We start from the raw sequence: 14,248 nt of genomic DNA on the forward strand, positions 1-14,248 counted from the left end.
CTAGACCTAGCTAATAGGAGATATACAATGGCACGAAACTAGTTTCATTTTAATTTGATACTTAGTCACGGGGATATAGTATGACCATAGTCACGTAAGATAGCTAAGAATATGAATCCTTTTTTTTTTTTTTCTTTTAATAAGAAGAAGAATATGAATCTATTTGAGTATATAAATTGATTTAATTCCTTGAAATTTCTTACATTTTTGGAACCTATTGTAAATTATAACTTTTAATATATGTAAAACTGATTGCAAATTAAAATTATCACACATGATGTCGATAATAACATGTTATTCTAATACTTGTCATATTCTTTTTCTTTAACCCAAATAGTTCAGATTTATCTATAATTTTAAAATAAAATAAAACCAAAATAGTTCAGCTTTGTAAGTTTGTAACCATTGTTTTATTTTGTAATTTTTTTAATTATCATTTGTCTGGCGAAAGCAACGGAGATGGTTGGTTTTCATTTTCTCGTGCCTTATTACTTTTATCCTTGAAAGTTTTTGATGGTGAGAACTTAGTCTACCAAAGGATTTAGTTGCTGGGTTTTGAGTTGAATGTATTTGTAGGTAGTTCTTTGATAAGATTATATGCAGCAGCGATTGCAACAATAATGCATGATGTGTGTTTGATAAAATGCCTGCCTTGAAAAGATTATACTATGTAGAATATTTTGCTAAATGGTTTACTTATTGTAGTAATTCTCTACAACTTTTTTTGAAATCAAATTAGTATGTGCATGAAATGCTTACTTATTGGATTAATAATAGATTGTTAGTGTTTAATTGGAAGAAAAACTAAGCTTGAAATTGATCCAATCAAACTTATCCAACATAGGCATTTCTGCAGTGGATGCAACTGTTAGGTCCTAATAATGGACTTATGTTCAAGTTTTGTACAAGCTGCCTCGAGGTCCACTTAAGCTTGTTGCCTAAGATATATGGTTATTTATATTTGTATAATTGGGGCATGAGGATTGATCTGAAAGTATGTACGTAATTAGCTATATGTGTTGATTTAATAGTTACAAAGTATGGCCTACATGATTGAATTCATGGCCTATGGGACCAATGTTAGAGTTAGATTTTGGCCTTATTCCCAATGTTAACCATGCAATTCATTTTGCTATGAGTTTTCCTTGATAAGTTATTGATAGCATGGTCCTTAAAAAATTAACTATTTTAAAATTTGTGATTACCCCTTCCTACTGCTTGCAGTTCATTTGTATGGCCATGTTGTAGTTTTTGAAAGTTTTTGAGCACCATGGTTGGTAGCTCAACCAAAAAAAAAAAAAAAAAAAAAAAAAAAAAAAAAATCAAAGTTGTGCAAAAGGTAGAAGTGTTTAAGAATATGAAACTGCCTTGAGTACTGTTTCTTTTTTGAGAATTTTGGTTAAGAAGGCCAATGATAGGGGGGCTTAAACCTTTCTTTGCAATTAAGGCCATTGCAACATGTAGGAAAACTCCCCACTTAAAAATCTGCCAATTTGTTCCGTTTCTTCTTTCTCCTTCGGGCTTGTATTAGTTTGTTTTATATTTTCCTTTTGTTTTTATGCAATTAGTAATGTACTTCATATATTATAATTGTTTTCTTAATTTTGTAATCACTATGAAATTAGAGGGTGGGAGAGAGAGACTAACTCTGACTATGATATAGGTCAAAGATTAATGAAAATGTTGGGCAATGATGGTGTCATCCTTAGAAAGAGCATGAAATTCAGTAACTTATCACTATGTTTAGCTATTTGATTCCATGAAATTTCAGGTCAATTGAGCCACAAGTGAAAGGAAAAGATTTACTCTGATTGTGATATTGCTTTAAGTCCTTTCTCTTTCGGGTTTGTTTTCTACTAAATTATCTCTATCTTTTTCTTTGTCTTTTTTATAATTCTTTTGTTAGCATTGTATAGATTTTCATTATTAACATAATAAAGCATTGCATTAAAGTTACCTAATATATGTGTTAGATAAAGATGACGTTGCTAGTTTCATTTTTGTGTAGCAATTGGTTATATAATTTTATTCCTAGGTCACAAATTCCATTTCTTTGATTATTAATAAAGTCAAAAATTGCGAAAATCAAAAGATGATGAAAAAAAAAAAAAAAAAAAACAAATATGGGAAAGTCAAAGAAAGAAAAAGAAGATGAAAAATTAAAGGGTAGACAAAATAATAGTTGTTATAGGTGTCATAGAAATTGCAAAAATCATCCTGAGTTTGAATCACATTTATAAGTCCTAGAAGTATTTATGTGTCTTGATATTACTCCAACAAATGATATTTTAAGGATTACAAGGAATTTTGTCATTAGCAGAACCTATATTATATTTTAGTTACTCACTAAAAAAAAAAAAAAAAGACCATATTTAGTGGCTTTCTTGGTAGATTTCTATTGATAATTGTTTGTTCTAAGTTTACTTTATGTTTTTACTATCAGATTGTATTTGAAACACCAATGACTTAAATCATAGTGCTAATATCCCATAAACCATTACATCTTTGTTGGGCTAATATTACATCTTTGTGGCATTCTAACTAATATTATGGTTTTATATTTTCAGCCAAATCAACTTATAGATAAATATTGACAAATGGCAGGTTGTTGTTACACAGTTGTCACAAATCACAAGAAATATTGGTTGGGTTTAAAAATGTGTCTTTGTTTCAACCTATATGCATTAATTTGAATGATAACACACTCTATCAAGTCTATGAAATTCTATATGTATTTTTTTTTTTTGTGATTTTTTAAATTTATGAAATTCTATGTCTGGTATTTTTTGTTTTTGTTAGTACCATGGGTTAAAAATGTGACAAAATGAATGTGTAGAACTTTTGAACATTTAGATTCACCTATGCACAAAAATTGCAATGGTGTTGGTGGTGAATACGAGTTTAGCCGTTGATTTAATTATGTTCAAGTTTTATTTTGTAACTCTAGCCTTCAAAGACTATTTCAACATGATTGCGATTATATTGCATCAAAGGTTAGTTTGTTTGGCTCCAACTAATTGTGAAAAGACATATCTGTTTTAATTCAATGTAATTTGTCAAGCTCCTCTGTAAATACCACCAAATTTTGGATTGTGATGACTGAAAGTGAAGCTGTTGGAAAATATTGGACCAATTCTAGGAATAATGAATGCTATCTAACTTAAGAATTTTTAATCCTATGTGATAGAGATACCAAGGGAAGAGATTAAGTTTCAAATAAATGTTGTTAGGACAACACTTAATACAAGAGGAAAATTTTTACAGATTGACTTTATTAGCCAAGTTTCTCTCCTACTTATTTCATACATCAATAACTTTATTCTCTCGAACCCACAACCTTTAAAAAAACCTTGAACCAATTAGTTATATCTTATGAGATTTCAATTAACATTTTTTTCTAGATTATGTGTTGATGCTAGGTTATGTCTGTCTTTTAGAAGAGCACCTGCACATTAGCATCATTATCTAAACAACTAAGCATCTACCCCCTTCCATATTTTACCGTCACATTAAGTATAATATATTATGTTGATTTTTTTCTAACTCATAAAATGATCCCGCGCATTGCGCAGGTTAAACGCTAGTACTATTAAATTCTAAATACATCACTAATGATGAAAATAATTCTATATCATGAATTATAGCAAACATAACCAATAAACACACAAGCATATATCTAAGAATCAAGTTTCCTCCTTTTAGGTTCATGTAGCATGACTTTAGGCAAGTAGCCCCACACTTTGAGGTATTCTCCTTTTAGATTTGGGTAACATCTTAGCCAACCACCCACATAATTTGAGGTATACCAAGTTAAGCTTACGCCATTTTCAACTTCATTTTTTATATTTTATAAAAAATTTCAAAACCTCATCTTTGGTTCTTAATAAACAAAGCTAAGTAAAAATGAATGATCATCAACAAAGATTACATAAAAACTCTTACCATCTCTAGTCATTGGGTATGTTAAATCCTCCAAATTACTATGTACTATACTAGGATTTACAAGGTCTTTTTATTTCAAATTTTCAAAAACCTGCCCACCATCTCAAAACAACACATATAGCTAATAAAAATATGAACATATATTTTTTCAATATCACTCTTGCACTTGGTGGACAAAAGGAATATATATTACCACTAAATCTCATACACTAGCCCAAAATACTAGTTGGATCATTTAAAAATAATAATTATAAAAGAAATTTTTAATTATTTTCCATAATTTCTCATTTCATATATCTATGTAGGTCAGAGATATTTTTACATAAGGACGGAAAGCTTAGGGCAGCTCACGTCATCCTTAGGTACAAGCAATCCACCAAATGCTTCCAAAGTTCAAAGAACATTATTAGAGCCAAGGACCCTCGCTTGGCTTTAATCGACGTAGCAATCACAGGGTTCTTGCTATCTGAGTCTCCTTCGGAAGGGACTCAGGACACCTAGCTTCTAGCCCCTCTAGCCTCTAGGCTCCTCTATTTCCAAGAGCCGACTCTAAGTTTAGGCAATCCAGTTTTGGATGATGCCAACTTGAGGGATCCCATAAAGGGTAGTTAAGGCCTAGTGGCTGAGTGTTTGGAAAAGGCCCTATGTCTGCCAGAGGACATGGAGGAGCTGAGATCTTTCAGGAAGCGTGAAGTCTTCCTCGCCTTAAAATAAGATCTAACCAAGGTACATGACCGCTCTCATTTGATTAATTGACAAAATTCTACAATTGTATAACACTTATGCGTTTTTCCTTTCTGCAGTCTGTCCAAGCTGCCTTCATGGCCAAGGAATGGGTGGACCATTCCCTGGAGGTGGCTAGGGATGCCAAGACTAAGTTGGAGGCTGCCGAGAGGGCCCACGTGGATGTGGACAAGAAGTTCAAGGAGACTCTTGCCCAGCTTGTCGAAATGGAGAAGGCTTGCAGAAATGCTAAGTCCACCCTTAAGGGCTACGAAAAGCAGGCGGTTGACGCCTTGGAGGCCTAGAAGAAAGACAAAAATAAAATGGCTGTGATAGTGGTGGAGCTTAAGCAAACAAAGAAGAAGCTGGAAAGTTGCTAAAATGGCCCAGGTCGAGCAGGTAACTTATGATGCTGGCATGACTAAGACCACTGAAAGTCTTACTGTCCAACTTAGGGATATTGCTCGGGCCTTCCGCCTGGAGGTGTGGGGCCAGGCTCTGAGCGCCACTGGGGTCAGTATCGAATCAGAGCTTAGGGCTCTAGATAAGGTTTACTACCCCTTAGCATTACATTTGGCACCCGCTTCCCAATAGCCTCTAGCAGATCCCACATTTGCTTCCCCCGTCTCCTCGAACCAACCTGCCTCCATTCCCTCTTCCACTCCAGCTAAGGGCAAAGAACAGGAAAAAGAATGGCCACCTCCAACTGAGAAGCTGGATGTGGAGACTGAAGAAGAAGTGACCGAAGTGTCACAATTGAAGAGGAAGAAGAAAGAGAGGGAATAGGAGAAAAAGGGAGCAAAGGAAAAAGAGCCCTCCGTGTAACGTAGCCTAGGACCAGGAGATACATGGTTAATTTTTTAATAGGCTAAAGTACATATGATGCCTCCCATTTTTGTGTTTAATTCTTTGCAAATTAATGAAGAGGACCCAGAATTTTTATTTACTGTTTCTTCACTTAGTCAATTCATACTTGTCAATTTATATCTTGTGTGACTGCCTTTTCTTAATAACAATATCAGTGTATTAACTTATGATTTACTTGGGGAATTTCTATATCCATCTACATAATCTGGATTGATTTATAGAATTTTTAGGAAGAGATTCAATTAATACTTACCTCAACTTGAACTTGGAATCTCACAGCAAAACCATTAGTAAGGGTACCAAAGCCTGAGGAGAAGAATTTCAACACTTAGGACATTTCTTGAATAATGTTAATTTACCCTAGGTTTGTGACCCGAGGAGCCAGACAAGGCCTAGGTTCTATTTAACACTTAGAATTTTTTCTGCAATGTTAATTTACCCTAGGCTTAGAATTTTTTCTGCAATGTTTAACACTTAGAATTTTTAACAAACTAACTATCTTAGCAAACACACCTATAATAAGATATTAACCAAGCAATATATAAATGGTAACAAAAATTATTAATAATAATAACGTCGTAAATTGTTTACATTCTAAGGGCGGGGAATTACATTTTCATCCAAATCTTCTAAGTAGTAGGCCCTAATGCTAGCAACGGAAGTGATCCTGTATGGCCCTTCCCAGTCAAGACGCAGCTTGCCCTAAGCAGGATTCTTGGTCATCCTCACCACTTTCTTCAAAACCAAGTCTCCGGGAGCCAATGGCCTGAACTCACCACCTTATCATACCTCTGCTTAAGTCTCTGTTGGTAATGTGCCATTTTTACCGTTGCCACCTCTCTTCTTTTCTCAGCCACATTCAGGCTGTCTAGGAGTAAATAATTGTTCTCTTCAACATTGAACTGATCAGTTCTCATAGTTAGGAATCCAAATTCAAGGGAAATTACTGCCTCTACCCCATAAGTCATTGAAAAAGGGGTCTCCCTCATTAATCTTCGAGGTGTGGTACGATAAGTCCACAACACGTGAGGTAGTTCATCCACCTATTTTCCTTTAGCATCATCCAACCTTTTCTTCTGCCCAGACACTATAACCTTATTGGTGGCCTCGACCTACCCATTCCCTTGAAGATAAGCAGGCGTAGAATACCCGTTCCTAATCCCTAACTCCTCGCAATATCTTCTAAAGGCTTTACTGCCAAATTGAAGACCATTATTTGAGATCAAGGTGTGAGGCACTCCAAACCTGGTGACAATGTTCTTCCAGATGAACCTCTTAGCATTCACGTCCCTGATATTGGCAAGAGGCTTGACTTCCACCCACTTGGTAAAGTAGTCCGTGCCGACGAGGAGCTATCTTTAGTTTCCTATAGCTCGGGGAAAGGGTCCTACTATATCCAAGCCCCACTAAGCAAACGGCCAAGGGCTAGATAATGGATTCAGGACTCCCCTTAGCTGATGAATGTTTGGGGCATACCTCCAACACTAATTACACTTCTTCACATAATCCTAGGAGGTTTTCTACATGCGAGGCCACTAGTATCCCTAAGTCAGGGCCTTATGGGCCAACAACCTACCTCATGTATGACTCCCACATATGCCCTCATGTAGTTCTTCCAACAAAGGCTCCACTGCCTCGGGGTGCACACACAGCAAATATGGCCTCGTGTAAGAACACTTGTACAACTTCTACTCCTCAGATAACCAATAGCGAGGAGTGCTTCTACGCAGCTTTTCTGCCTCATACTTGTCCTTAGGCAGCACTTCTCTCTTTAGAAAGGTCACAATGGGGTCCATGCAGCTCATCCCCACATGGAGGCCATACATCCCAACCAAGGATACCTTTGTGAGACTTGAGCTATTCATGTCTTCAACAACAACAACCCGAGGAAGACTTTGACTCCAGCGAAGTGGCCAACATTGCTAGAGAATCTGCATGAGAGTTCTGTCCTTTAGGAATTTGCTTCAAGATAAAACCCTTAAACTAAGTCCTGGCATTCTGCACTTTAGCAAGGTACCCCTACTAGAGGTGTGCAGAAAACCCACCGACCTGCCAAACCCAACCCAACCCAACCCAACCCAACTCGCCAGGTTGGGTCGATTTTGAAGGCCTGGTGGGTTGGGTTGGGTTGGGTTACAAAAAAAAAATTATAGCGGGTCGGGTTGGGTTTAGGTCATAAAATTACAAACCTGACCCAACCCACCCATATATAATATATATTTAAAATATATATATTTAATAATTTCTTTTTAAATCAGTTGTGGGGCACTTATATATATATATATATATATCTGGGTTCCTTCTACTAATACTAATTTAATATATATATATATATAATATTATATAATTAATAAATTTTTTTTAAATAACCAGTTCTTCCTACCCTATATAAAAGCAAATTAATTCACACAAACCCTAATAAATTACTATTGTTATTTAGTCATTAGTGTTGTTTGCCTTTAAGGAGTTACATTGATACTAATCTTTAGATTTTTTTTAATATATTAATATTTATATTTTTTTTACTGAATTTATTAATAATAAAAAAAAATTTGTCAAACTCATAGCTTCAACCCGACCCATGTGGGTTGGGTTGGATTGGGTTTGGTTGGACTTATGTGATGGGTTGGGTTGGGTTGGGTTGAATTTTTTTTGACCAACCATGGTGGGTTAGGTCAAAAAATCCCCTCAACCCCACCCATGCACACCCCTAACCCCTACATCCTCTCATCCCTTGCTTCAAAGTCTCCATTGACTTGGCCTACAACTAGTCTAGAATCCGAGTACAACTCAACCATTTCTCCTCCTAGTTGCCTAACCATAGCTACTCTTGCTAGTAGGGCCTCGTACTCAGCTTCATTATTGGTGGCTAAGAATCCCAATCGTAACGATTTCTCCATTATCAGCTTCTCGAAGGTGACCAACATAATCCCTACTCTTACTCCCTTTCGATTGGAAGCTCCATCCATATAAACTTTCCACGAGGGAACAACAGTGGGCAACATGACCAATACCCCCATAACTGCCTTCTCCTCCTCAAGGGCACCCTCGGTGAACTTGGCTACAAAGTCTGCTAGGATCTATCCTTTTATGGTGATTTGAGGCATGTACTTGACAACATAGGCTCCCAGCTTGGTTCCCCATTTAGCAATCCTACCAGTATAATTCGATTTCCTCAATAGAGCTTGCAATGGAAGCTAGGTGAGCACCACAATGGTATGGGCTTGGAAGTAATGAGGAAGTTTCCTAGTGTCATGCATTATGGCCAACACTACCCTTTCCAAGGGAAGATAGCGCGTCTCAGCCTCTTGTAGGGATTTGCGAACATAGTAGACAAGCCTTTGAATTCCTTCCTCGTTTCTGACCAGGATGAGGCTAACAACGTAGTCTATGACTGCTAGGTACACATACAACACTTCCTCCTTATTCAGCCTGGAAAGTATTGGTGTCTTAAACAAGTACTGTTTAAGGTCCTCGAAAGCCGTTATGCATTCCTTGGTCCATCGAAAATCCTTCTACCTGTGAAGCAACTGAAAAAAAGGACGACACATCTCTATAGACCAAGAGATGAACCTGTTTAAGGCTGCTGCCATCCCAGTCAACCTTTGCACCTCCTTGGGATTGCAAGGAGGATGCAAATTGTTAATAGCTTTAATCTGCTTTGGTCAATTCCACAGTGAGTAATCATGTAACCCAAAAATTTTCCCGAGCTGACCCCAAAAGAACACTTAGATGTGTTCAAGCGTAGTTCATGCTTTCTCAAAATTGAGAAAATCTCCTTTAAATCGGCCAAATGCTCTTCTACCTGTTTGCTCTTAACCACCATGTCATCAATGTATGCTTCCATGTTCCTCCCAATCTACGATTCAAACATCCATGTCACCATTCTCTGATACGTGGATCCTACATTTTTTAGGCCAAAGGGCATCACTTGATAATGATAGTTCCCATTGGGAGCACAAAAGGCCGTTTCCTTTGGGCAGACTTTGTTCAATTCCGTGAAGTCCATGCACACTCGCCATTTCCCATTTTTGTTTTTAACTACTACTGTGTTGGCTAGCCACTTAGGGTAGAAAATCTCCTTAATGGCCCTAACCTGCTTCAACTTGTTTACCTCTATCCTAACTACCTCGACGTGATTTTTGGATGATCGCCGAGGAGGTTGTTTAAGCAGTACAACCTTGGAATTTATGTCCAGCTGTTGGCACGCCAACCTGGGATCAATTCTTAGAACGTCATAAGCATTTCATGGAAAAACATCAATGTTTACCTTTAGGAACTTCACAACAGCCCTATTATCACCTTTTCTAGCTCCTCAGGTAATTCTCCTGATGTCTCGGTCTGCTATCCCCCTGCAGGCCCCTTTAGTTGCTATGGGACTAGATCTTCAGTCACCGTGGCAGGACCTAAGGGCTGCTGCGTTATTACTGACACCAGGCATTACCTAGCCATGGCCTGATCACCTACCAACTTTCCCACTCTCCCCTGAGTAAGGTAGTTCACCTTCAGATGTAATGTTGAGGGCATGACGCCTACGAGTGAAGCCAGGGTCTAGCCAGGATAGCTGTGTATAGGGAAAACGCTTCTACTACTATGAAATTAACTTGGACCTCCACGTCACCAACTTGTGCGGGTAGTCTTATCATTCCTCGGGGGACCACCATTCTACCATTAAAGCCCATCAGTGGTGAATCATAACTGTCTAGGTCCTCGGGCCTCAAGTTTACCCCCTGTGCAAATCTGGGTACATAATCTCTACTCTATTTCCCTAGTCAACCAATACTCTCTTCACATCATAGCCCTCAATCCTAACAGTAACCACTAGAGCGTCATCATATGGTTAGAGAGTTCCCTACTTATCCTCCTTGGAAAAACCCAAGTTAGGGGTGACTATCACCCTTGATCTTTTGGGAGCCTGATCATTAGCCTCAATGTCATAACCAATACCTACTGACATAATCTCAGTGCCCAAGGTCCCATTGTTCTTTGGCCTAGCAAGAATTACGTTGATAGTGCCCTGTGCTAGTGAAGGGGAACCACCTTTATGAAATTTTTCTCCTAAATGGCCGAACTGCCTTGAAGGCTGATGTGGAAATCGGTTGAGCTTCCCTATCCTCGCCAACTGACTCAAGTGATCTTGTAGGGTTTTGCAATCCTCCATAGTATGCCCTCGATCTTTGTGGTAATGGAAATAAAAGCTTTGGTTTCTTCTGGATGGGTCCCTGCCCATCTTATTGGGCCATTTGAAATAAGGGTCATTCTTAATTTTCTCCAATATGTGATATACTGGTTCTTTAAACAATGAGTTGACCAATTGAGTTCTTGAGGGTGACGTTTGATTAGAAAACTCCCTTTGGGGGTGATTACCCTGGCATCCACCTCCCTAAGGATCCCTTTTCTCTAGAAAGATCTTGGCCTTCCCTTATCCCTGCACTTGGTCCTCTTCCACCCGTTTATACTTATCTATGTGATCCATGAGTTGGCACATGTTTGAAGCAGATTTCATCGTCAACGACTTCCTCAACTCTTTCTTGGCAAGGATCTCAACCTTAAAATTCCTCACAGCCACATCCTCAAAGCTTCCATCAACTTCATTATATGTTTCCTAATATCTATCTGAGTAAGTCTTGAGGGTCTCTCCCTCCCTCATGGACATAGATAGCAACGAGTCTAGTGGTTTGGGGACCCTACTTGCATGTTATAAATCTAGCCTTAACGCCTTTGTCAGCTCCTCGAAAGACCCTACTGAACCTTCCCCCAAGGCATTAAACTAGGGTATTGCCACAGGTTTGAAACTAAAGGGGAAAACTTTACATATAAGGGCCTCATTGTTGGCATGAACCGCCATATTTTTTTATTAAAGTGGTTGATGTGGTCCACGAGATCAGTCCTCCAATTGTAAATGGCGAACATCAACTAAGAAAACTGATAAGGGAGCCTGGCACTATTGATCCTTCTAATGAAGGGTGATTTAGAGATCTGTTGTAAGGCCTTACTCATTGCATCGTTCCCCAGGCCATGGTGAGAAGCTCTTTTCTTACGTTCATGACTGCTTTTCTCCCACCTATCCTCGTGCAAAGAAGCTGAATGGGACTCACTAGATGGAGTGCCAGACCTGTAGTGGTAAGAACTATCTCTGCTTCCTCTAGAACCATCACTTAGTGGGGGAGAGGGGCTTCTCCTTTTACATTCTCTTTCCCTCAACTTGCTACGCAGGCGGTCTATTTCCTGTTGTAGCTTCCGCGTCTCCAGATCATGATAGGTATGACTCCTAGACTTTGACTGACTCTGCTCAGTATGCTCAGTGTGGTAAGACTCCACCACTCCTCTTGGTGTATGTTGCCTATCTCCCCTACAGTCCAAGTTAACAAATTGGTTCTCCCTCAGGGAGCCAACTGACTCCTCCCTATCTTGACCTATGTTAGCCATAAGTAGTTAGGACGGATCCACCATAACTTGTTATTCCCAAAGACGGTGCCAATTGTAAGGACCGAAGTAACCAATAGCCCAAGCCCATTTCAATTAGTGAGTTATGCAGTCTAGCCTAGGCCTAAATCAATGAATTTTGTAAGAGAGGGAAACAAACAACAAGAGGGGGGCTCAGCCCGAGGATGAAAAAAGGGGAGAGGGCTAATCTTATTCAATGGATAAGCCAATCTCCTCTTCTCAGTTGGCCTGAGGAAGGCAATGTTACATAAAAAGAAAAGGCCCTCTTCACTCTTTGTCCTCTTTTAATCTCTATTCTTTTCTTTTTTTGGTACTTGTGTCTCGATCCCCCTTTCTGTCAAAACCCCCTCTCTTTATATACGTCTCCCTTCTTTCTATCTCAACCATCCATCCCTACCTAACTAGCTTCCTCTCCTAACACTTGTCTTCTTCTACATTTGAAGAAGATGGTGGAAGGAACTTGCTTAGCTATGACTTGCACTGTTTAGGTCACTTCCTCATCAATGCAGCTGCTAAAACTGTTGCCCACCATTTAATGCAGAGGAGACAAGCTACCCCAAGCTAGAAACTTCCCCTATAGCCACTGATTTTCTTTCTCTCTCTCTAGAACCTCGTACCCACTTGGAACCCCTTAAAATACTTTGGTTCATCTCCTTCCTTCCTCAGGCATCTTTCCTCCTTGGGCCCATGGACTATGACATCCTCACAATAATATTGCAACCCTTCAAATCCCTCCTCGGTCCTTAGGCACCCACACATCTCATTTGGCGCCAAAATTAAAAAGAAATTAGAGATACATGGTACAAAATTGAACACAAAATTAGGATTCTAATTGGAATTTCTTTGAACTTTTATGTTAATTTATATCCTTCTCGTTAAGTTTCAACATGTTGAACCCCTCGATTCTCACAATGGTGTAAATTTATACAGTAAAATTAGAAAACTTAATTCCTTGTATTTTGTGTTGAACAATTCATTTAGCACGAAAATTAAGAAGAAATTAGAGACACATGGCAAAATTGGACACTAATTGAGAATTATAATTAGATTTTCTTTGAACTTTTACTTTAGTTTATATCTTCTTCTTTAAGTTTTAATATGCTGAACACCTCGATACTCACAATGGTGTAGATTTATACATTAAAAAAATAACTCCTCATATTTGGTGTTGAACAACTTATTTGACACCAAAATTAAGAAGAAATTAGAGACACATGGCACAAAATTTGATACAAATTGAGAATTCTAATTAGATTTTCTCTAAACTTTGACTTTAATTTATATCTTTCTCTTTTAGTTTTAATGTGTTGAACTCCCTCTGTTCTCACAATGGTGTAAATTTATACATTATAATTTAAATAAAAAATTAACTCCTTGTATTTTTTGTTGAACAACAAATTGGGCACCAAAATTAAGAAGAAATTAGAGACACATGACATAAAATTGGACACTAATTGAGAATTCTAATTAAATTTTCTCTAAGATTTTACTTTAATTTATATCTTCTTCTTTAAGTTGTAACGTGTTGAACCCCTCGATTCTTATAATGGAAAGGATTTATACTGATAGGCCACAAACTGAATGACCCCTTATGATAGAAATTAATTAATTAATTAGTCAAGTTGTTAATTAATCAATTTATCATGCAAATGCGTAGTAGCACAAACAAATCACCAATAAACTAAATATGCAGCGAAAAATAAATAACACAGTGATTTGTTTACGAATGGGGAAAACCTAATGGCAAAAACTCCACCGGGTGATTTTCAGGTCACCACTCCTGAAACTCCACTATTATCACAACAAGCGGTTACAAGTAAAGGAATCCAAGTACCTTACCAACCTACAGTTGAACCCTTACCCCAATACCCAATTGGACTTATTCTATAGTGACAGTTCCCCTTTCAGATGCACGACTCCCAGTATGTGACTAACCAATTGCGCGGATCCCAGTACGTAACTTCAATCACCAACTAAGAAGGTTGTTGGTTGCAAAGTTCTTCAATTCATCCAAATGATGAAGATTAAGAAGATACTTGGTCATAAAACCCTATGGTGCACATACACAACAACTTCTTCAAGAGAAAGAGATGAACTAGGGCAAGAAACTCATCTCCGATCACAATTTGCTTGAATAGAGTTTGCTCAAAGCTTGTGCAACTTGTGAACAGTTTGACGACCCTTAAACTGATCCTTTTATATGTCTAGGGTTAGGAGAAAAGAAAGCCCAAAGACACATTCACGGATCCCAAGAAAATCATATTGAAAT

General features: G+C 38.0%; 1 long non-coding RNA gene across 1 annotated transcript; it reads left to right on the forward strand.

Moving 5' to 3' along the window:
* The first annotated feature begins 1,524 nt into the window (after positions 1–1,524).
* LOC126707253 (uncharacterized) lies at positions 1,525–2,782 on the forward strand. The gene is made up of 2 exons (XR_007648875.1): positions 1,525–1,844; positions 2,568–2,782. It is a non-coding gene; the product is annotated as an uncharacterized LOC126707253 (long non-coding RNA).
* Positions 2,783–14,248: the final 11,466 nt, after the last annotated feature.

The sequence above is a fragment of the Quercus robur genome, chromosome 11 (assembly GCF_932294415.1).
Source record: "Quercus robur chromosome 11, dhQueRobu3.1, whole genome shotgun sequence".
Classification (NCBI taxonomy): domain Eukaryota; kingdom Viridiplantae; phylum Streptophyta; class Magnoliopsida; order Fagales; family Fagaceae; genus Quercus; species Quercus robur.